We start from the raw sequence: 25,790 nt of genomic DNA on the forward strand, positions 1-25,790 counted from the left end.
CTCAGGTTCCAAACCGAGGAACGCGAATGAGGCTTTCTATGAACTCAGCTCTAGAGATGGTGGCAACGTAAGATGACCCTACCCAACCTGTTTTCTTCATGGATTCCCTCTCCCCCAAGAATCCCACCCTCTCCCTGCCTGGCACAAACCCCCTCCTCAGCCCTGACCCCTTCTCATGAAGTCTCCTTTTCCGTCAATATCCCATCTTCTTCTCCCTAATCCAATGTCCTTTTGACCTCACTCTGTTGTCCTTCCAGGTGCTGAAGACAACCATGACAGTAAGAAAAGCCTTTCAAAGGAGGCAGGGTAAAAAAAAAGCTGTCAACCCTAGAAGCCAGCATAAGACAGCTAAAGGACCTACACTCCGCAGCTGTCCTCACAGGCTGGATGAGACACTGAATCAAAATCAAAATAATGCAGAGCAGAACGAAGAGCCCATGGAGGTCGAAGAGATGGGCAGCAGCACCCCTCCAAGCGAAGAGCCGATGATCCATTAAACTTCACAGTGAGGCCAGAGACCTCGGAAATATCTGCCAAGTCTGAGGTCTGAGAAATGGCCAAATGCGTAGAAATTGAATTTTACAACATCAGGGTACACTGATGCTAATTAAATAAAAACCAACTTGTGAAAATTTCTGTGTGTTTCTGCGAGTTCTCTCATGGTGGGAGCAGGGAAGGAAGGGAAGAGGCAGGTGTGTGGGGAGGGAGGGACATTGAGTCCCACAAGGTTGGGGGTGGACTGGCAGAATCACAGTTAACCATACAGTGGGGATAAGGAATGGGTCAGGACTGAGTGCTGAAGATAAATTTCCTACTTAACACTTGAACCCACAGGCAAGGTGGAAAGGGGCTTGGCGTTTGTGTCTTTGGGGTTGGGGGCTGGACATGGGGCACGACAAAGTGTACACTGCCAGAACCTATGTGGTTTGAGGTGTGTAGATGGCAGTATCATCCCAAGAAATAGACAAATCACTTCCAGGCCACCTATGTCATAGAAGTGTTTGTTACATCTCACCCTACGATGTCAGCGACTAAAGGTCCTCCAGAGGGCCAAAAATCTCACCCTACTAAAAGTTATTGAAAGCACCCTGAGGACTAAAATAATGGTGATTGGAAGCCACAAACTCAACACTGATCAGCCCACTTTCTAAAGAAACTTAAGGTGGAGCAGTGGCTTCCCAAGGGCAGGGAAATAAGAGCTGTCTGCTTTCAGTACGGGCAACTGTCTACAGAGAATTCTAAAACAACATAATCTCCCCTCCAAATATCTTTTATCTTTATTCCTTCCAAAGTTTTTGTTGTTTTTTCTCTGAAGAGACTATCCTTTTAAGTGGTTTTATTGAAGTATAATTGACATATAATAAATTGCACATGCTTAAAGTGACCGCTTAATGAGTTTGGTCATATGTGTGTATACTTGTTAAACCATTACCACAATTATAAGTGTAAAAATATCCATCATCCCCATAAGTCTCCCTTTACCCCGACAATTGCTTCCTCTTGTCCCTCTCTGCACCCCCATCCTCAGATAACCACTGATTTGCTTGCTGTCTCCATAGATTACATCTTCTAACATTTTATATAAATGGAATCAGTATGTACTCATTTTTATCCAGCTTCTGTTACTCAGCATAGTCAATGTTCTTGTGTACATCAATATTACATTTCTTTTTAATATTATGATTGTTATTTTGTTGAGCATTTAGTAGCATTTAAATGATGCCACAAACTTGCTTTAATTTTATTTAAAAATTAAGATCATTGTAAAGCCATGTGCAGTCATAAGAAATAGAAAGATACCTTATACCCTTAACCTAGTTTCTCTCAGTGGTAACATCTTGCCTGTCTATAGCACAATATCACAATCAGGAAATTGAAATTGTTTTGATCTGTTTACCATATTCAATTTCACCACTTTTACATGCACAAGTCTGTGTACGTGTGTGTATGGTTCTATGCAATCTTATCACCTGTGTAGTTTCCTGTGATTATCACCACTACAGTCAAGATACAGAAAGTCTCCATCACAAGGATCTGTCATGCTACTCATTTATAATCACAACTATCTCCCTCCCTCCATGACCCCTGGAATCAGTAATTTGTTCTTCATGTCTATAATGCTGCCATTAGAATGTTAAATAAAAAGAATCACTCAACATATAACCTTTTGTGATTGGCTTTTTACATTCAGCATAAATCCCTTGAGATATATTCAAGTGGTTGTATCAATTTTTTTTATTGCTTTCTTTATTGGTGAGTAATATTCTATGGTATGGATGTACCACAGTTTAACCATTCATTTATTGAAGGACATTTTCGTTGTTTTTATTTTTTGACTATTATGAATAAGGCTAATATGATCGTTCCTGTATAAGTTTTTCTATGAACTTAAAGATTTCATTTCTCTGAGATAAATGCCCACGAGTGCAATTGCTGGGTCATATGGTAATGGCATATTCAGTTTTGTAAAAAAGTTCCATACTTCTCTCCAGAGTGGCTATACTGGTTTACAGTCCCACCAGTTCTTTTGCACTCTCACCAGCATTTGGTGTTATCATTTAAAAAATTGTTTTAAGTGATTCTGGTTCATGTATAGTGATATCTCATTGAACTTTTCATTTGCATTTCCCTGATGGTAAATGTTGAACATCTTTTTATTTGCTCATTTGCCATCTGTATATCCTCTTCACTGAGATTTCTATTCATGTCTATAGCCTATTTTTTTTTTTTAACACTGGCAAAATCAGGCTTTCATGAATTTGAACACAAGGCACAGGTTTCCAGGTGCACAGAAATACATCTCCATTTTATGACTGCTTTTTAAAAATCTCAATCTTTTAGGACAGGGATAAAAGAACAAATTGTTTATTTAAGCAACAAGACCTTCCTTACTATGATCTTATGGGCTTTTTTTAAGAGCTGATCATCTGAATTTCTAGGACTTCTTGCAATTATATATATAGCATGTATATTATTTCCTTTCTACACCCACCTACCACTAGCTGGTTGTTGCCTCCTAGACCCTGGTGAGCTTTTTCTGTGGTTAAATGATGTTTCAGTTTCTGTATAAACACAGAGCCTCTTTGTTGTCTTCTATAAATAATATTTTCTTCCTCTGTGTGTCATTACAGTCCCTTTAGGCTTTTTGTTTCCTCTTCATGAAATAAACGTGGATGCTCGATGCAACCCCTACTTACAAGATGCTGGATCAGGATTCCTATACTTGACATTTAGGATGATCTGTTAGGGGCTTATAGTGTACACTTCCACTCCTACTACAAACGCAATGGTCTGCATTATGACAGAGTTATTAACTTTTCTTTATTCTATCACTCCATCCATTTTTGGTCCTTTCCCACAGGGTATGGCAACAGAGTCCAGTCCTTCTAGTATACTATACAACATGTAAATTTTAACAGTGTATTTAGCCTATAGCTGTCGGTGGTGGGTAGCACTGAACTCCTGAACCTCCCAATCCTAGATCCAGTTGATATTTTCAAACTTAAAGTCATATAAGACAAGAGAAAATTCTACAGCCATACCATATTGAGGTTTCTGGGGATATTTCTCTATGTTCAGCAGATTTATCAATAATCTCTGGCTTCTCCATTCCTTGGGCAATCAGAAAAAGGACAGCCATCGTACAGTGGACTTGACAATAAAGGAACACCTGGCCAATCACTTCACATTGATATAACTAGAAAGGTTCTTGTCCTTTCCCCTCACCCAAGCTCTGGACTCCTAGCTGTACTTGAGCAGGGAGAGTAGTCCACTGAAAATTAATCACTCTGTTGGCTACATGTATTTTACACAAGTTCCTGAAATCTTATGTGTCGTCATATTTCATGGTTACAATGTCTAAATCACACAAAGGGAAAATGGCAGTAAGTTTGCTCATGATAGCTGAACCTAGCACTGAAGCTGGGCTCTACAGGGGCCCAGGCCAGTATAGAGAAGGAGGGGGCACCTGATTGGAAATGTGTGCATAATGAATCTCTTTAGCAGCATCGTTGACCCCTTTCAGATTAAAATCCTCTGAATCCCTGCCCCTTGGAAAGTAAAAACAAAGGTCAAGAGAAATCACCTGTCCAAAGTCATTTAATGTCTTTGTTTGTTCACCCACATCAGTGAGGGTTGGAGGTCTGCCTGTTTTCTCCTAGTCTAGTCTCGGTTAAGCCTCAGTTTCTGTTCAGTGGTATTGTGTTCTCCTGACTGGCAAAGCCTTGGTATCCCTAGTCCAGACCAGACGGACTAATGTTAGGGCTGCATGTCTTTGGTCATGAGCACTGAAATTTAAAAAAAAAAAAAAAAAGAGCACACTTAGCATTTCCAGTTCCTGAAGAATTTTCTCTAATATTTGAATTCTTGTTGTTGTTGGCCTGTGCCTTTTTAAGCCATTGCATCTCCTTCTCCAGTTCTTGTACTCTTATTAGGAGTTTTTCGGTCTGGTTTCTGTTTATGTCATTTTTAGCAATGAAATGATAACCCCAGGAATAAAGGAACCATACAGGTCCGACCCATCTGCTTATCGTGGGCCACTGCTATAGCCCATTTTCTAATTAGATTTTTAAATTTTTTCACTGTTGAATGTCAAGAGCTCTTTATATGTTTCAGATACAAGTCCTTTGTCAGGTAATGTGATTTATATTTTTTCCCAGTCTGTAGCTTATGTTTCATCATCACTATAGCATGTTTCACAAAGCAAAAGTCATAATTTTCATGAGGTCCAGTTTATCAATTTTTTCCTTTTATGGATCATGCTTTTGTTGTCTAAGGACTTTTCACCTGGTCTTAGATACCAAACATCTTCTCTAAGATTATATAGTTTTACATTTCAATGTGTGATTTTTTTTTTCATTTCTGTATAAGATATGAGATTTGGGCCAGGTTTTTTTTCTTGTTATTTTGTTTTGTTTTTAAACTATGAATGTCTGATTGCTCCAGGACAATTTGTTAAAAAGGATACTCTTACTCCTTGAATTGCTTTTTCATTTTTGTCAAAAATAGTTAGGAATATTGGTTTGAGTCTATTTCTGGGTTCTTTATTCTGTTCCATTGATATATGTGTCATCCCTCAGCAAACACCATGATGTCTTCATTATTGTGACTGCATAGTAAACCTTAATACCAGGTAGGGTGACTCTTTCCACTTTATTCTTGTACTCTCTTTGTAGTTTTGTTATCAGGGTAATCCTGGCTTCATAAAATGAGATGTGAAGTGTCCTCACCCTCTTTGATTTTGTGATAAAGAGGAAATGTCAATGTATAATCTCTGTTTGGTAGAATTTTCCAGTGAAATCACGTGGACATGGGTATATTTTTTTCCAGAACTTAAACTACAAATTCAATCTCTTTATTGGTTATAGGACTAATTACATTGCCTATATAACCTTTTGGGGGGTGGTAATTTGTGGTATTTCAAAGAATTGATTCACTTCTTGTAATCTTTCAAATTTATGAGTTAACAACAGTATCCACTTATTATCCATTTAACTGACTGCAGGATCTGTGATGATAGTCCCTGTTTCATCCCTGATATTTGTCATCGTTTTCTCTAATTTTCTCTTTGTCAGTCTTCCCAAAGTTTTGTCAATTTCATTGATTTTTTTGAAGAAATAGAGAAAATCAATGGGGAAAAACTATTTTATTCTTCCTTTCAATTTTGTTGATTTCTGCTCTTTATTATTTACTTCCTTGCTTTGGGTTTATTTTCTTCTTTTTTTCTTATCTTCTTTAGGTAAGAACTTAGGTCTCTGATTTGAGACCTTTCGTTCTTTCTAATGTAAGCATTTAATGCTATAAATTGCTCTCTTAGTGGTACGTTAGCTGCATTCCACATATTTTGATATGTCTTTTCATTTTCATTCAGTTCAATGTCTTTTAAAAAAATTTTCCTTGAGACTTTGTCCTTGACCCATGGATTATTTATAAGTGTTTTTAATTTCCAATTGTTTAGAGATTTTCCTGTTGTCTTTCATATTTCTAGTTTGATTCCGTTATGCTCAGAAAATATGTTCTGTAGGATTTCAATCTCTTAAATTTGTTGAGGCCCATTTTATGGCCCAGGATATACATTATCTTGGTATCAATATATGTTCTGTAGACTCTTGAAACAAGTGTGTACTCTGTTGTTGTTGTTGACTCTTCTATATATAAATTAGATCCTGTTGGTCATTGTTTTGTTCAGTTATTCAATCTTTGCTGACTTTCTGCCTAGTGGTTCTATCAGTTGCTGAGTGTTAGGTGTTTGAAGTCCAAGTATAACTGTGGCTTAGTCAATGTCTTCTTTCAGCTCTGTCAGTTTTTGCTTTGTGTATTTGGAAACTCTGCTGTTGGGTTGATATATATTCAGGAGAGTTATATCTTTGTGGTGGATTGATGCTTTTATAATAATGTAATATTCCTCTTTGCCCTTAGTAGCTCTCTTTGCTATGATGTCTACTTCACCAGATACTAATATAGTCATTCCCGCTTTTTATTTTTAATTGCGGTAAAATACACATAACAAAATTTGTCATCTTAACCATTTAAAGTGTGCATTTCAGTAATATTAAATCCATTTATGCAAGCAATCTCAAAACTGTTTTCATCTTGCAAAACTGAAACTCTATACCCATTAAACAACAACTCCTCAATCCCCCTCCCTCCATTCAACTTTCTGTCTATGAATTTAGCAACTCTAGCTACCTCATATAAATGGAATCATACAATATTTGTCTTTTTGTGACTGAGTTATTTAGTAAAATGCCCTCAAGGTTCATCCATGCTGTAAGAATGTGTCAGAATTTCCTTCCATTTTTTTAAGGCTAAATAATATCCTACTGCATGCATAGACCAGATTTTTAACCATTTATCTATCAATAAATACTTGGGTTGCTTCCATCATTTGCCTATTGTGAATACTGCTGCTATGAGCATGGGTATACAAATGTACCTTCAAGACTCTGATTACAGATCCTTTTGTGTATATATCCTGAAATAGAATTGCTGGATATTATAGTAATTCTATTGTTAATTTTTTGAGAAACCTTCATATTGTTTTCCATATTGGCTGCACTAATTTATAGTCCTACCAACAGTACACAAGGGCTCTGCCATCATATCCATTTCCCAGAAGAGTGATTCTGCCCCTCAGTCTCTGGTGCAACCCTATTCTTTTTTTTTCCCTTAATCTAGCTGAGCCAGGCTGGCATTTTGAAAAGTAATATTTTTTTTCAGAATTCAGGGAGGAAATACATAAGAATATGTTAGGAAGCAAAAACTTGCCAAGCTTGGCAAGTTCAAGTTTCTATTCCAAGTACTGTCACTTGAACTTTGCTTCCTATTCCCTCACCTCTTTGCCATCTTTTTTTTTTTTTTTTTTTTTTTGTGGTATGCGGGCCTTTCACTGTTGTGGCCTCTCCCGTTGTGGAGCACAGGCTCCGGACGCACAGGCTCAGCGGCCATGGCTCACAGGCCTAGCCGCTCCACGGCATGTGGGATCTTCCCGGACTGGGACACGAACCCATGCCCCCTGCATCGGCAGGCGGACTCTCAACCACTGCGCCACCAGGGAAGCCCCTCTTTGCCATCTTCTTCACCAAGTGTCAGCCGGCTGCTCACATCACCATCCCCTCAGAGAAATACATGGCAACCATGATTCAACTACATGACTTAGTCTTTTTACTTGGTTTTGGTCTCCTAACAAAGAAACTACTTTTTCCAGAGGCAACTGACAAGATTATTTTTTGTTATCAGTTATCACCACCATTATGAATAATTTTATTTCCTTCCAAATTTCTGATAGCATATCTTGTGTTTTCTCTGATTCATAATCAAATTGTCCATTTTGATTATCTTTACCATGTGCCAAGGCTTGGACTGATTTTAATCTATATTTTCAATCCAATAATTTATGTTGCTAAATTTAACAGTTCATTTCTCATGGTTCCTTTTGTTCTGTTTGTATTTTTAACTTTTTGAATTGCATCTTCAGTCCACTTATTTTCATTCATTCTTCTTTAATGATGAAACTTCTTTAGTCTGGATTTTCTCATATGTACAGTTTTCCCTTATTTAATAGTAATATTAGTACCTAAGTACTTACTATGTGCCACTTTTATAAATATTGGGTTGGCCAAAAGTTTGTTCGGGTTTGGCCAACCCGATATTTTACACACATTTATTTAATCCTCCAATAACCTTACTGAGTAGGAAACTGCACAGAGGTTTTACGTTTTCTCATATTTACCCACGATCACACAAGTAGTGGATGGCAGAGCCAGGATTGGAATTCAGGCAATCTGTCTGCAGATACAGTCCTTCAAATCACCATAATTTAAAAAATAATCTATAGCACTTCCTGTGCTTCCCTTTTCCCATAGAAAATTCTGGCTGGGACTTGCTGCCTATTTATGTCATCCTGGTGCAAATCAAGATAAATAGCAATATACAATACCCTTGAGTCTTCATAAACTATTAATATCTACATTTTGGAAACCTAACTATTTTTCCACAGGAAGACTATTTCTTTTAAAGTGTCATCATAAGTAGCTTTTTCATGAAAATCTTAATACCAAATAGCAGTTGTTGAATTAGTTAGTGTTAAAACCTTCCTTTCTCGCCACTTCTCACTTCAGACTATGGGAAAACCTAAAACCTTCCCTGAATACCCTCAATACATATAATATATCCCCCAGCTTTTAAGAAAAATTTCTGTTCCATAGTAAGCTCTCAAACGTATTTTGAATGAATATATTATTGCATTGTGAAAAGCAAACTTTCAATGATTGGAAGTGGAGAGATTTTTCCAGTCTTAAAATAATTTAGACATTTTGCCACTTAAAATTAACTTCCTATCAAATCTCCATCTTGGAGAATTATGAAGCTAATGATCTAGATGTATATAGGTAATATATCCTTCAAAACATCCACAACTTTGCAGAGAAGCTAAACGAAGATTTTTGTGGTGAATAGCAGTAGAAAAGAACCTACCATTGAATGTACAGATTTATAAATCAGTTCACACATGGGATTCAGTTGAATACGAGTGACAACTCAGCAAACATTAGCTCTTATCTTCATACGTGTATGACAAGATATGGTAAGGTTCAACACTGGTATATTTTTTTTTCTTTCACTTAATCTTTGTTCTCTTAGAGGGCCTGTATTTGTACATTATAATGAGAGTGTGATTATTCAATGCCTTTTTAGGATACTATAACTGAAGCCAACTTATTCTATCATTATTACTACCCCAAAATTATAGCTTTCTGACATACTCTAAAAATAAAATTTCTTAAAATTACACATAGGATTGCCTAAAAACCAGTATTTACAAGACTATTTGCAACATTTTATCTAAATATCTAAATAGGGAGACCTAGAGACTGATACTTCAATCACATAAAATATGTTGTGAGATTTCTTTCCTACTACTTCCTTTGTGCTGTATTGGGAAATCCCTCTGGTACTATCTAGAAAAACATTTGCTACCCTTCTTGTCTTTACCATTATCATTTCACTATTTGCTCTATTCCAAGCCAATACTGAACGGAAATTGGAAATGAGTATACTCAAAATTAGTCCTTCAACTCATCCTTTTCTTAAAATCAGAGAGTGGACAGAATAAAAATATCAATCAATGCTAAGTCAATAACACTTGGAAGAAAATGTTCTGTTCTTGCTTCCCTCATCATCCTTCTTCTAATTACTTCCTGAACAAAGTCTGACTTTGAGGACGATGATATGACCTTTGTTTTGACTTTATCTCGAGTCAAATCAGAAGTTTCATACATTTGGTATGTCAGCTACCACTACTTGAGAAAGTCATTTTGAAAGTGGCAGTCTAAGTGATTGCCCTTAACCGAGGGCAGGGAGACTGTGTCTAAGCTCAGCCCAATGGACTTGTTTCTCACAGCCCTGAGTAAGTGAAATATTTGGCTGTGGACAGCTGCTACAAATCACTGTCACCCAAACCTGTATGTTGTAGCCTGTTTCTTTCTGGCATGCAGACAGTTATGCCTTATACTGAACCACTCTGAATTGATGGAAATGTCTTATTCATCTTATAGTTTTGCATTTGAATCTCTATACTGCATTTTCTGAAAGAATATTATTCAGAACTTATCCTGAGCACTCCTGTAGTACTTTACTCCATAAATATTCTGTCAGCCAAACAATGTTCCCTGTTTTCAGTACCACATCCATTATTCAGACTCAAAAGGGCACTGAAGATAAGGCTCAGCATTCTGTGTGAATCCTGGCTTCTAGTGAGTATTGGCCTTAAACATTTCTCCTGCACTTTGTGGGCATAGGCCTGAGCTTCAGTATCCTACCAAGATATTAAAATATGCATATGGGACTTTTAAAAATCACTTTTTAACCATCATAGTTAATTCGTTCAGAACGAGATATTTATAAAGTCTCAGCTGATCCTCCAAAAAATTATACGTCAATATGGCAAAATAGTAACTTCATGTTGGAAGAACTTAGCAAACACCAACTTAAGTGATTAAGATGAATATCACTAACAAAAGAGAAACTGACATCTAATATACCTACTGATAGGGTGCGCTAAGAAGAACACAGCATCTTTTTTTTTTGCAGTACGCGGGCCTCTCACTGTTGTGGCCTCTCCTGCTGCGGAGCACAGGCTCCAGATGCTCAGGCTCAGCGGCCATGGCTCACGGGCCTAGCCGCTCCGCGGCACGTGGGATCTTCCCAGACCGGGGCATGAACCCGTGTCCCCTGCATCGGCAGGCGGATTCTCAACCACTGTGCCACCAGGGAAGCCCCGAACACAGCATCTTTTCAGTGTTATTCCTGTTAAGAATGTATAACTTAAATCTATCATGAGGAAACACCAGATAAACCAATATAAAGAGATATTCTACAAAATAAGTGGTCTTTATTCTTCAAAAATTTCAATGTCATTAAATACAAAGAAAGGACGAGGAACTGTTGTAGACTGAAGGAGATTAAAGAAACGTAACTAAATACAATGAATGATCTTAGGTGGGTCATGAATGAGGAAATGCAACTATGAAGGTTGTTATTTAGACAAGGTCAAATTTGACTATGGATTCTGGAAGGATCAGAAAACTTTTTCTGTAAAGGATCAAATATTAAATATTTGTAGACTTGTGGGTCATATGGTACCTGTTGTAACTATTCAATTCTATTGTTGTAGCCCAGAAACAGTCAGACAAAATGTGGTTGTGTTCCAGTAAAAGTTTATTCACAACAAGCAGCAGTTGTCCATGTTTGATCTGAGACCTAGGGTTTGCAGATTCCTAAATTAGAGAATAGTATTATATCAAAGTTAAATCTCCCAGTTTTGGTATTACTGTGGTTTATTGTTCTGGGAAATACCTCCTAAGGTATTTAGGGATTTAGGGCAATGATTCATAATATGTGTGACTTATCCCTTAAATGGTTTTGGGGGAATAAATACTATATATTTACATACTATATGTATTATTTACACAGACAGAGAGAGAAAGAAAACAAATGAATGAATGAGTGAAAGCAAGAAAATGTGATGAAATATTGGTGAATCTGGTGAAGAATAAAGGAAATTCCTAGTACTATACTTGCAACTTTCCATAAATTTGAAATTGTGTAAAAATAAAGTTGAACAAAAAATCTCAATTTAAAAAATAAATGTGCACACCAGATGGATGCCTATTTTGTCATTGGTTTTCTAAACCTACATAGTCAACCCATCATTTTAAGCTGGTCTTTTCTGTCATGCATAATAGCTATACCTACATTAAATATTTTAAAAATTATTTTTAACATGTCTTCACTCAACATGCAATCTATCTGTGCCTCTATGACTCAGAGAAATGATCTTAAACTTAGTATTGAGAGGGTATAGTAGAAAGAAATTTGTGGAGTCAGAGGATCTGAATCTGAACTTCATCCATGTTTCTTATTAGCTACACTTATAGGCAAGTCACTTAACTTCTCAGTTTATTCATCTATAACTATGTCATAGTGTTGTTCTGAGCACTGAAATAATGAAGATGATGATGCTATAAAATCCACGAAGTGCTATGCACAAGGGAGAGTTCCCCTCATTTATAATGACTAGATTTTCTAAGCTAAAGACCAAATGTATAATATACCATTGCATTTATGTATGTTTTTAAAACATCAGATGAATATACTTTTACGAAACCAAAAACTTTGAGACAAGATGTCAAACTAACATGGGCCTCCTCTCCAAACCCAACCAAAGAGGCAACGAAGAAGTCAAGATATTGACAGAACACAATCCTACACTCCACACCTGAAACAAAAGTGTGAGAAATCCTTAGAGACATATAGAAAGTGTTTGGGTCTAAGAATGGAGGGGAAATGACTAATGGAAATTGGAGAGGATAAAGAACCCAAGGCAGGGGGATAAGCTGGGGTAGATGATTCTCTTTGTAGCCACTAATTTCCTTCACATTGTTCTGGAGAGCCCCAAGATATCGATGTGATCAAGGTGGGCTAAGTCAGACTTGGAGCTGGGAGGCACCTCTCAATTGCACTTACGAACCTAGATGTCTAATTACTGTCCTGGCACTAGTCTGAGACCACTCAGAGCCCTCATAAAACAAAATACATATGGAAAAAGCAATGAAATAAATAAAAGCACAACCCAGAGAGTGTTCAAGCCTGGACACATGGATCTGTACCTGCTATATTAATGTGGGGCAATCAAAAGAGTCTCTAATATTGAATAAACAAAAAATACCAAAGATATCCTGCTTTTTAAAAGATATACTTAAAAATAGAAAACTGTTGTAAATAAACATGGGGAAATAAATGAGGCACATATAAACCATAAGATTTAACAGCACACAGAAACAAGTTCTTTGAACATGGTACGACTAAGGCAGGTTTTAAACATGACCACAGATTATTAGGGACTCCTTCATTCGAGAGGTGAGTGCTATTTCCTCTCTCCTTGAATCTGGGCTAGATTGGGATGGTTTCAGCAAATAGAGTCTCATGGATACCACTCTGACTGAGTCATAAAAAAGTCAAGCAGATTCTGAGTCTCTAGGTCCCTTGGAATACTCGCTCTCTGGATACTTCCTCTTGGAACCCAGCTATCATGATGTGAGAAGCCTAAGCCAAATAGAGAGCCCATGTGTAGTCACTACAGTCTACCATTCCAGCCCCAGTCATTGAGTCTTCCAATCTGAGGCCTCAAATATTGTGGAGCAGAGACAAACCATTCCTCCTGTGACTTGTCTAAATTGATGTCCCACAGCAATCTTCAACATGATAAAAATGGTTGTTTTATGTAGCAATACATAACTAAAACAAGAAAAATATTAGAATAATAATAAATAATAATAAAGGAGTGATAAAAATCTTCTGTGTCTTGAGAAAAATACACCAAATAAACCATGCATTAACTAATAAATTCTAATGTACATGATGAGATTCTTTGACCTTAAGAACAACAGAAGTAGTATCTGTCAAAACTGTGGAATATATCTAAAGCACAACTTACAGAGAAATTTACAGTTTTGAATATTTTTATTAGACTATGTGGAAAAATTTAAAAACCATTCAACTAATTAAGCTTGAAAAAAATATCAACAGAGCAAATCTGAAAAGAATAAGAAGGTTTAAAATACAATTAAGGGCAAAACAAATGAGACAGAAAACAAAATATGAGAGAATTAACAAAACGAAAGCTGATTCTCTGTAAAGACAAATAAGAAATATATTTATGCATTACTCACCAATATAGCTAACAATCAGAAAAACAAAATGCAGTAAACAAAATGGAGATCAAAAAGTGAGCTCATATACTTATTACTAGGCCTGGCCAGATGATCCAGGATAAATTCCCTATTTTAAAGTCACTGATAAGAATGTTAATTACACCCACAAAGTCCATTTTGGCATGCAACTCAACATATTCCTGAGAAAGAAGAGAGAGAGAAGGTCACAGGGGCCAAAATTCTGCCTACCACACCTCCCATGTCCACATGGGCTATCAGACTCCTTAAATTCTTCTAATGTCTATGTTGTAAGCATCTCATCAAAAACTTCTGATCCTCTCTCATGAGGGTTAAATGTTTGTGCTGTCATCTATTGTGATTTTTTCGTATCTTTAGATCTTAAAAAAAGCTCTGTGTTTTACTTTTGTATGACTCTCTGCTTTTCTGTTTGGAAAGCTGAGGACCACATCTTACTTTTCTCTGCAGCATCTCCAATATCTAACATTGCAATCAGTGCCCTGTGTCTAGTCTGTAAATGTTTGCTTGGTAAGGAGACTGTTGCTTAATGGGCTTTGACTTAAAGCAGACCTGCGTTCAAATGATGGCACTACTACTTATTAAGTGGATAAAGAGCTGTAGGATGTGTAAGTTATCTCAACTTTCAGTCTTACATCCTCATCCATAACATAGGGATAATGCCACCTCCCCCTTATAAATAGCCATTATTAAATGAGAAAACATAGGCACGTTAATTCTGTCCTTCAAACATTTTTGTTATCTTCTAATTGTCAAGCCACGTGCCTCCTAATGGATGTTTAGTAGTAAATAAGACAAGCTGTCTCTTTCCTCACGGAGTTCACAGTCTAGAAGGGGAAATATACAGTTAAACTACTGTGTATTTTTAATGCGTGGTATATGAACCAAATTGATTCTCTTTGAGTCAGTGGCCCATATATGGGAAATACCAGTGAACTCCATGTACATTTGCAAGCTTGCCTAGCAATATTTCCAGAGAATGCCTAGCACACTCTGTTCTGCACCTGATTGTTCTCCTCTGACCTACCATGTGTTTATCTAGTCAACTTTCACTAGTTAATGACTCTCTCCACAGTCCTTTTGGATTAATGTTTCTAGTCTACTGTCTGTTTGGTTCTTAATCTCAGCTTCAATCCTTAATGCTGCTTTGCAAATCACCCTTGTTCCCATTCTCTGCCGGAAAAGGGCTTTTCATCCCCAAACTACAGTCAAACCCATCTCTGGGATCTGTCAGGGAGGAAATTTCCCCCTTCCCTCTCTTGAGTTCTTGTGGCTGGACTAACAGTAAAATTGATGCAAGGCAAAACAAATTTTGATTCATGCATATGGAGGGCCCATGTGGGACCTCAGAAGTGGCCAAAGTAGGCGCTTTTATACTTTTTAGACAAGAAAAGAATACAATTGTGAGGAATTGACAGGACCAAGAAACTTAGGTTTGGGTACCTTATTAGTGAAAACTCTAAACAGAGTTTGGGCTTGGGGTAGTCAATTAAAGAAGTCACAAGGTTTGTATATATAGGTGTCTTGGCCCCAATTCCCTATCTTTGGCAATAAGGGTGTCCTTCTACCTCCAGATGCAGGGAGAGCACCTTTCATGAGAGATTTATTTCCTGATTTCAGGGAGACATAAAGCGGGTCAGAGTGCCTCTCCTGCACTGGCTGTTTATTAAGTAACTTTAATTCAAAATAATCAATATGTCGTTGAGGCACATTTTGGGGTGGCCTACCCTGGGCCCCAACAGACCCTTCAAGGCTTAGGGCCTCAAGTTTTATAGAGAAATATTGACCCTTGGGACAGAAATGCAGAGTTTCCATTTCTCTTATCCTGTATGGCTTAATGGATTTTTGTTCCCTCCCCCATCCTTCCTTCCTTATTAATCAAGACAAACTTAAATTTGAACCCTTGGCTCATAGCACGAGAGAAAGTACCAGAAGATCTCATGGACTCCTTCCTCCAGATACTCTAAGCACTGGTTTCATGTTGTTCCATCAGCCGTATTTGCACCGGACAAGTTTGCCTTGTTGTCCACAGAGATGACTCCACTGAAATCTGATTTGATGTGACATTCAGCATTTCTGGAGAATCCATTTGAGATGTATCCATTTGAAGAGTGTTGCTGTATTTATTTAAAAACTGAATCTGAAGATAAGGATCCCCCTATATGCCCTTCTTAGAATTCAGTGTCAAGAAAACAGGTGTTTGGGTAGCTTTGCTTCTTTTCACCAGAAAATCACACAATATTATCCAGTGGGTCCTGCTTCTTGTTTGGGCTGCTAAATTGATTGCTCAGTTTCTATACTTCATTCATTCCAGATTCCAACCTGATTCTCTCTGCCCTCTTTTAAAATAGGTTCTCACATGTGTATGAATTTGTATTTGTGCGTACTCTTATTTTTTTGCCTTTTAACTGCACTTATCAAGAAATATTTTCATATTGTATCTTAATCCTTTTAGAATTAAGCATGTTGTAATTTATAAGTAATTTAAATCTCTTAAATATTATCTGGAAGATGAGTTCTTGCCATGCTGAGCTCTCAGATAAATATGCACAACCTTTCAGCAAATCTGCCAAGTCATAAGGTACGGATCCCGTTTATAGTCCAAATTGACACTTGTTCCCACAAAGAAATAAGTGATTAAAAAGTACTAAGCTCTTTATAGCCAATCTCAGGATACAAAAAAAAAAATACAGATTCATGAGCTCATTCTTCAATACTGAGTTTTGAAATATTTTGGCTAAACTAGACAGCTCTATACAACGTAACTACTGAGGATTGAAATGGTGCAAATAAAATGATGTATAAAGCAATTTATTCCAAAGGAACCTGCAGTGCCTGCCTAGGTCTTTGCTCTTTTGAGCGTTTGATCTTCATACCTGAAATGACTTAGGCTGCACATTAATAAGGTTTGGCCTAAAACTATACCCTAAAACCCTAGCCTGGGGTAAATGCAAATACTACTAAGCACAGGTTTCAGCACCCCCTTGCTATGTTTCTGGAGATGAGAGGCATTATAAATGTTAACCAACTATTAGTTCGATATTTTTCTCAAAATATATGTTGAGCCCTAATATCTAAAATAGGAAAAAGCAAAACCACCTGATATGAAACATAGATAAGAGACCCTGAACCCTAACGCAAACAGGTCCCGGGTTTGGCCATCTCTGTTCTGACGGCTCATTGTTCTTGATGTATGTGGTACTTCTGGGAAGAATGCTGATTGATCAGAGAACTCAACCCAGCACCCAGGAATTCGTATGTTCATGTAGACATTAATATGTAAGACAGAAATCTGAAAAATACTTAAAGTTATTTGACCTCTCTGAATCTAAATTAAAAGTGACTGGCTTATAGGATTAAATGAAGTACTATGTATATTGAAGCACAGAAGATGTTTAATTATTTTTAGGAGAAAATAAAAATAAAACAATATTCGGCAAAATTTGTCATTAAATTATAGAGAGGTTACAGTTAACATCATAATTCACCACCATTTTTCACTTTAAGGTTAAACATCACTAAATATGAGCTGAAATTATTTTCTGGTTTTATTGAGACATAATTATGTAATATATAAATTATGTAATATATAAAATATATATTATATAAATATATAAAATATAATACATAAATATTGTATATATTTAAGGTATACAATGTGATGATTTGATATCCTATATATTGTGAGATGATTATCACAATCAAGTTAATTAACACATCCATCACTGTGATGAGAAAAGAGCTATTTTGAGTTGCTGCCTAGGTATTTTACAGTATGACAACCCTGCTCACACCCAAAGTCTGGACATTTAGATAAGGATCTGAGTTTAGGATTACTGCCCCAAATTCCTGCTTTGATTTTCCTGGAGCATCTTCTAAAATAACCAATTAGAGTTGAGCCCACAAAAAGATAGTGACGTCTGCCCCAACCATCTTGTAAGTAACAGGTACTTGCTACCCTGCTCTCCATCTCCTGCTCGCAGGTGACCTGGGATGGAGGACTACCCTTCCCCTGCCTCACTGCCGGGAATTGTTTTGCCATCACTATTTACAGTATGGCGTTTTGGGGGGAGTCATTCAGTGCATTTGATAATAATCCTCAAGAATAGGAGTGTGGTTGGCCTAGTCTTCACCCTCTCCAAGTTTTCCAGGATCATAAGCAATATACCCAATGCAGCCCCTCTTACCACAGAAGTATGAGAGTAAAATTTGAATTAAACATTGGAAACACATGCCAATTGTCCCTGGAGAATTTTCACATGGAATCCACAACACGCAATGTGAATCATCAAGAATGCAACCACTGGGTGTCCACCTCATCCAGGCAGATAAAGGGTCATTATGTCCATTTTCCCCAGAGCTTCAGTTTTTGTACATCACTTCTAACCCCACCCCATCCCCGGTATACGTGGGCAATTATATCATCTATAGCATAACTCCGATATATTCTTGTCCCTTTATGCTGTAGAGACGACTCATCCTCCTTCTTTATTGGGCATCTCCTACTCTGAGGTGGAGGGTAACCACTGAACTGCAAAATTTGAAAAACAGTGAGTGACAATGAATTCTAATCGCATAAACAAAGATGAGGACCCAAGCAGAATTCAAGATAGTACAAAGGAAATATATAGCAGCAGAAGGCACTCAATTATATTTCAACTTGTTGGAAAGATGGGCATCATCTTTCTGGTGGTCCTGCCACTTGGTACTAATAAAACAGAGCAGTAAGCGTTACCCAGCAGCCCATACTGCAGACTGCTTTACGTCAACCCTTGCTGCCTTTTGTGTTCATTAAACTTCAGGGAACAAATACAAACACGTAAAATGATTTCGGATAGCCTCCCACTTAGCCATTTGGAACCTAGATGTTTCAATCACCTCTCTCTGCATCAGCTGACATGTAGTGCAATGAACAAGATCAGATGCAATAACAAATTGAGAAAAAGAACCCAATAAAACTCCTGGCATTTGCTTTGGGCTGCCTGTTCTTTGGCAATAGCTGATGACAGCCTCTGTGCCTAGATTTTTTTCAAAACTCCTTAAGAGCTCTAACAGAAGTTTTGGTGGACAAGGAAAACATCAGGAATTGATCAAGGCTTGCATCCATTCTGCTTTGTTTCATGTAAAATGCACACTGGAAAACATGCAAAGACCTTTTTGCTTTAATCCTAATACGCTATCAAGTGATTGAAATTACCCACTTTCTGGTTGGGACCATAAAATCAACAACCCTGAGAGGAGAGGGATTTGACAACTGCATTACTAAAAGATCTATGAAAAATATTAAGAACAAGTACTTTTTTATACTCATAAAAAGGCAGTGAAGAAAACTGCAAAATCACTTTTTATTTCTTGCCAAGGGCAAGAAAACATAAGCATAAAGAGCAAACCAACCACAAACAGTATGGATATCACTCTACATTCTTCATGTTTATGCAACATGTAATGAAAAAGGCTTTCCAGAAATACAAACTATAAATACATCTCAGAGAAAAATGGAAGTGAGAAAAAAAGCTAAGGTATTGTTTTGTACAGGGATCTCACTTTTCTTCCTTGCCTTTATCTTATTTGCCTTCCCATCAAAGGAGAAAAACCACAGAAGTGACAGTAAATCTTTTTGAAGAGTTCTACTTAATCTAAAGAGTTGATATTTCTTAATGACAGTGTTAAAACAAAGATAAGCCGGGCAGCATGATGTAGGTTAAACATTCCCAAGGCAAAAGAGATTCAGCGAGAGGAGGGAGGTCAGGGATTTCAGGGCTGAAAATGTCCTGGTTATGGGGCCTATGCAATTGGTCTATCAAAAAAAGGCAGGGCTTCCCTGGTGGCGCAGTGGTTGAGAGTCCGCCTGCCGATGCAGGGGACACGGGTTCGTGTCCCGGTCTGGGAAGATCCCACATGCCATGGAGCGGCTGGGCCCGTGAGCCATGGCCGATGAGCCTGCGCGTCCGGAGCCTGTGCTCCGCAACGGGAGAGGCCACAACAGTGAGAGGCCCGCGTATCGCAAAAAAAAAAAAAAAACCAAGAAAAGGCAATGTCAAGGAGAAACAGTTTTCCACAGGTAATTTATGAAACATGAAAGTGAGCATTCTGCTTACTTGGATGTGTAAGTACTACCAGCCTTTATAAATTTAAAGTATGGCTTAATGAGCTAAGCAGCATATTAAATCAAGAATAACATAATTCTTCTTCTAGATTAATGATAAATTTCAATATGCCTCTGAGGGAGGGGAAAAATGCCTTTAAAAGATCTACATAAAATATTTTCTTAGCTGAAGCTGCCACTGAGTTGGATAATCAAAATGTGTTCTCGGATATGGGGATATATGTATTTGTGTAGCTGATTCACTTTGTTATAAAGCAGAAACTAACACACCATTGTAAAACAATTATACTCCAATAAAGATGTTTTAAAAAAAATGTGTTCTTGCAATTGACATGCTACTCTTCACATTATAGTGGCTATTTAAACAAATTTTTATCTTGATTTTGAGAAAACAAATGTGGTTTATTTCTATATTGATAAAATGCAGTTTTACTTCTAAATAAATGGTCTCTTATCCTGCTTTCTTCAACTCTTGTTTAAATGTTAAATAAATATAAAAAATAGTTTCAAAGATGGTTAGCTCTGCCATCTTCCCACTCCTTAACTCTTTTATCAACCTCCAGGGTGGAATGGTGGGAAAGTGGGAAAACATTCAAGTGAAAATGAATGGACTCACTAGTCAGTGTCTAATATTGGACACCAGTGACACCCTTCTCTGGGCTTCCCTTTCTTCTTTTGCAGCAATAGCTCTATTTTCCTGCTGTGCTTTAAAATGTCAGTTATTTTTTTTAATGGGACTATCAAAATCCAAATGCATTCACTGGAAAAAAATATATACAGCTTTCTATAGCTAAATCCTATTAACCACTTACTATGCGGTAGTCACTGACCTAAACTATGTACTCACTTATTTCTCATTTAATCCTTACAACAAACCTAAGAGGTATGTGCCCTTTTCCATTTTATAGATGATAAAATTGAGTCAAAGAAAGATTAAGACATTTAAACTATATGGAAATAAAATGGGAAAAAAAAAGAACCCTGGGCTATGTGCTGTGAAGGATCAAAAAATGTTATAATCTATTAGACAAGATATATTATGACATTTATATACAAATATAGACAGAAAGACCTATAGTATAAAAGAATGAAATAATAGTTATAGAGATATAAACCAAAAAACTCCAGTCTAATTCAGGCAACTGCTTAGTCAACCAGGTGCATGCATACACACATACACTAACACACTCAGGTCCTTTACGTAATGAGGTGGGTATACATAAATAATTGTGAATGAAGAGGAAAAAGGAATGGGAGGATATTAAAGCAAGGAGGCAGATTGGCATAGATATTGTCAAATGACGAAAATAATGCAAATGAGTAACAGATTTGGTGTTCTTTATTCAAGGGAAAATAATCCATGGATTGGGAGAGTACAGTGCCTCCCAAACAGTGCAGCACTGTTTGGGAGGGGTTTGAGCCAAGAGCCAGTTTTACAGAGCATTAGAAAAGGCAACATGGAAACAGGGCATGATTAGCTAGGAGGTTGGGATTTCCTTACAAGGCTAGTTGGTCCTGTTTTCTAGGGTGAGTTGAACTAGCTAAAACTGAATTGGAAGATTGTGATTGGTGTATGTTAGGTTTCCCTAGACAGGTGTTTCCTGTAAGCACAGGCTGATTTGGCTTTAGATTTGTGACGTGGACAGGACCACTTAGGTGGCCTCCATGTTGAGGGTCCTGGTATACGAATGACTATTTATAGACCATATGGTCCAGTGCAATTGCTTGAGCTGGGCTAAGATTTATCTCTAACAACACGGTGACCAAAAGGGGGTAAGAGTTAAACAACAGCACTATCGACATTTTTGACATGACAATTCTGTGTCTTTCAAGTCTATTCTATGCACTTGCAGGACATTTAGCCACTGTCCTCTAAGTCATAGAGTTGTTGATTGTAGCAGCCCTCAGTCTTTATGACAATCACAATGCCTCCACACATTTCTAAATTCTCCCACTTGAGGACCACTGAGTTACAGAATTCACATCGTTCACCATCTTCTATTTAGAAAACAGTAATCAATTACTTTAGATCAGATTCTCAGTGCTGATTTTTTTATAATAATGTTACTTAAATGTGTATAAACAAAGCTAAGTACAAACTTGTTTTGATAACTCATAGTACTATAAAACAAAGTAAAATTTATAATTAAATGACAACAAAATCATAATATCTATGGAAACAAAAGCACTCTGTAAAACACATATAATGATACTGACTGTCATGGCTTGCGTCTTTGAGCTTTGTAATACCTATGATACCAAGGACTGTATGATGTCACAGTTCTTCCCATCATTTTTCTATTGTCAAGCCATTTTCAACTCATTTTGTACAACATGTCACTGCATAATTTGGCTTTCATTGGTGCAAATACATCACTTAGATATGAAACCCACACCTAACATTTCCTCACTAGTTCAAGGCTAAGTAGTAGTACTTGGAGCCAACACAATTACAAAACTAAACACAGGCCCTGAGATCATGTGGCAATATTCAATCAAAAGATAATTCATCAGGAAATTCAGAGGTCTCCAAATTACAAAATTTTCACTGATTCACTCTCTTCATTAATAGAATTTTTCTAAGTGTTTTTTTTTTTTTTTTTTTTCTGCGGTACACAGGCCTCTCACTGTTGGGGCCCCTCCCGTTGCGGAGCACAGGCTCCGGACGCGCAGGCTCAGCAGCCATGGCTCTCGGGCCCAGCCGCTCCGCGGCATGTGGGATCTTCCCAGACCAGGGCACGAACCCGCGTTCCCTGCATCGGCAGGTGGACTCTCAACCACTGTGCCACCAGGGAAGCCCTCTAAGTGATTTTTAACTCTCATTTGTCCCATGTACATGCAGCCTAAGATAAACTACATAGTTCTTTGTGGAGACATAGACCAGTATTCCAATTTAAAGAATAACAGATACTAATGAATACTAAAAACATCAGTGAGCTCTTATCACTGTCATCAATCACATGATGTGGTAAGCTTCTTTCTTCTCTTTACAGATAAAGTTCTGCAGATAGCACTGAACACAAAAATTGGGTTTATGTCAAGTGTCATCTCCTCTTTGCATACAGCATGATCTTATTCCTGCGTTATTCTTATTTAAAGGATTCCATTTGGCAGGAACATTCTTGACTCTAGAAGAGTTTAGGAACTAAACAGACTCAGCATATTTTATACACGACCCTCTGAGACTAAACTCTGTGCTTAATATTTCTGTAGATTAGTGAGCACTTCCCAAAGTGTATTCCTCAGAATCCTAGCTTTGTTGAATATCAACTGGTATTTGCAATATTATAAGAAATATATCTTTTGATCATATATTTCTCATACATAGTTGGTCTTCGTCTACAGTTCCTGGCTCACAGCTCCCCAAACCCTTGGAATTTCCTGAGCGATAAGAGCAGTGGGAGCACTTTTTGTTATAATATCTGGCCTCTAGTTCTCAGCTCCTGCAAATGCATCAGAGCCATGAATGTGAAAAGGGTGTCTTGTTATTTACAACAGCTCCTTCCCCCCACTACTGGGTTTATGTTAATGAAGTGACTTTTGGAAAGCACCTGAGGATGGGGGCCGGTGCCAGGGGAACCAACCATGAATGGAGGGTGGAAATTTAAGTCCACCCCCTGATTTCTGGGGGTGTGTGTGCTGGAGGTTGAATCAACTATCAATGGTCAATGATTTAATCAATCACGCCTAGGTGATGAAGCCTTCATAAAAACCCAAACAGACCTGGTTCAGAGAGCTTATATGATGGTGCACCTAATGGAGGTGCTGGGAGAAGGTTGCATCTAGTGATGGCATGCAAGCCCCACGCCCCTTCCTCATGCCTTGTCCTACACACCTCTTCTGTCTGGCTGTTCCTGAGTTATATCTTTTTATACTCAACTGGTGATCTAGTAAGTAAAATCTTTCTGAGTTCCGTGAGCTATTGTAGCAAAATAATTGAAACCGAAGAGGGAACCTCTGATTTATAGCCAGTTGGTCAGAAACATAGGTGATAACCTATGCTTTCCACTGGCATCTGAAAGGGAGGTCAGCCTTGTAGGACTGAGCCCTTAACTTGTGGGATATGATGCTATCTTTGGGTAGTGTCAGAATTAAGTTAAATTGTAGGACACCCTGCTGGTGTCAAAGAATTGCTTGTTGGATGTGTGGGGACATCCCCAACAGTGGAATTGGTGACCAGAACCCCTTTTTAGTGTTCTCCTGAAAAAAATGTCATCAATTGAAGCTGTGTAAGAAAGCAGTTAAGTCCTTTATTACAGGACATTTTAGAGTTTTTAACATGCTAAAGTATATTGTACATCTCAAGGGGAAGGTGTAGTATTCTCAAATTTATTTTACCCTAAAAAACTTTAATATTTCTATCATTGTATTTATAATAAATTTCAAATATCATGATTCTAAAACAATGTTACTGTAGCTAGCAAAAGCTCAAATAGTGTAATAGAGGAAGAAATAATTTGGGAGAGGTATTTGGCTCCACCACTTATTAGCTTATGATCTGGGACAAGAGCTTAACTTCTTCAAGCCTCATTTTCTATTTCTGAAAACATGGATCATAATCAAAATTATGTAATAGGGTTGTTAAGCAGATTAAACATGGTAGGTAAAAGAGCTAGCAATCAACATTAGGTACTACTGTTTCTCATAGGCAATTTGATTGCCTTCTCTCTTTACTGCAGTACTAATTCACCTACTCATCTGTGTAATTGCTGAAAGTTAACCAAAAATGGTTATGAAAGATGCCAATGAAAATATTCATTTATCCACTCATTCATTCAACAAATAATTATTGAAAGCCTATATGCATTAGTCACTGTGTTAAATTGTGAAGATAGGGAGATGGGTGTGACACAAAGTTCATGTCCTTGAGACACCCGTGGCTTCTTATGGGAGAGGGCCATGGAAACAGATCAGTGTCAGAGCACAGAATTCCACTCTAGCAATGTACAGGCCTCATACAGAAGAAGGTATGATAGACTATGTGGGAGGAAAGAGAGGCAGCTATGGCTTCCTGGAAAAGGTGATAGCTGACCTTGAATTTGAAAGAAGACTCACAAGGTTAGAGGTAAGAAAAATGGGGCAAGAAAGGCACTCCAGGCTCGGGGAACACCATAGAGGCTTGAAACAGCACTGTGTGTCCTAGAAATTTTAGTTCATTATTTCTATAGCAAAAAGTACAAGGAGGACAATGATAAATGGGCCAGCAGAAAGCACCATCCCCGTACAATAAATACATGCAACCTCTTTCAAATGTTGTCTTGCTTTGCATTTCATTTTACAATTTCATTCTTGGTTGGTGAGTTAATTCATACAAGCAACTCTAAATTATAATAAGGAAAGCTAACTTACTGAACTCTTACTATGTGCCAGGCAGCATCCTAAGATCTTTACATTTGGAAACATTTAATTCTCGCAACTCTCTGAGGTATACACTGGTAACACCACTTTACAAATAAGAAAATCAAGCCAGGAAGCTGTTAAATGGCTTGTCCAAGTTCATGAAGCCAGTCAATGACAAAACCGAGATGGGCTCCAGAACCTATGTTCTTATTACCAAGCCATTCTCTCTCTCTCTCCCTGGCATTATTACTTGCCCTGCCCATCCTCCACTGCAGAATGTGACATGCTAACTTTTCAACGTTGTCTCTCAATATTTTGCCTGTTTCCTTCACAGCACTTATTCCAACTTGTAATTGCTTTTTTATTCTCGTTTTGATCTTTTGTCTCCCCCACTATATACAAGGTCTTTACCTCTAGTTCACTACTGAACTCCAAGTCCTACCACAGCACTTAACATATAGTAAGCATTCAGTAAGTATGGTAAGTGAATTTCCATTTTAAAAAGACAGTGGGGGCTTCCCTGGTTGCACAGTGGTTGAGAGTCCGCCTGCCGATGCAGGGGATACGGGTTCGTGCCCCGGTCCGGGAAGATCCCACAT

General features: G+C 37.7%; 1 pseudogene across 1 annotated transcript; it reads right to left on the reverse strand.

The window, feature by feature from the left end:
* Positions 1 to 357: 357 nt before the first annotated feature.
* On the reverse strand, positions 358 to 5,546 carry LOC308609272 (tRNA pseudouridine(38/39) synthase-like; annotated as a pseudogene). The gene is made up of 3 exons: positions 5,499 to 5,546; positions 2,997 to 4,105; positions 358 to 546 (listed from the first exon to the last, which is right to left on the reverse strand). The product of its transcript is annotated as a tRNA pseudouridine(38/39) synthase-like (transcript).
* Between the last annotated feature and the right edge of the window lie 20,244 nt (positions 5,547 to 25,790).

This window comes from Mesoplodon bidens (genome assembly GCF_964165515.1).
Source record: "Mesoplodon bidens genome assembly, chromosome: X".
In the NCBI taxonomy this organism is placed as follows: domain Eukaryota; kingdom Metazoa; phylum Chordata; class Mammalia; order Artiodactyla; family Ziphiidae; genus Mesoplodon; species Mesoplodon bidens.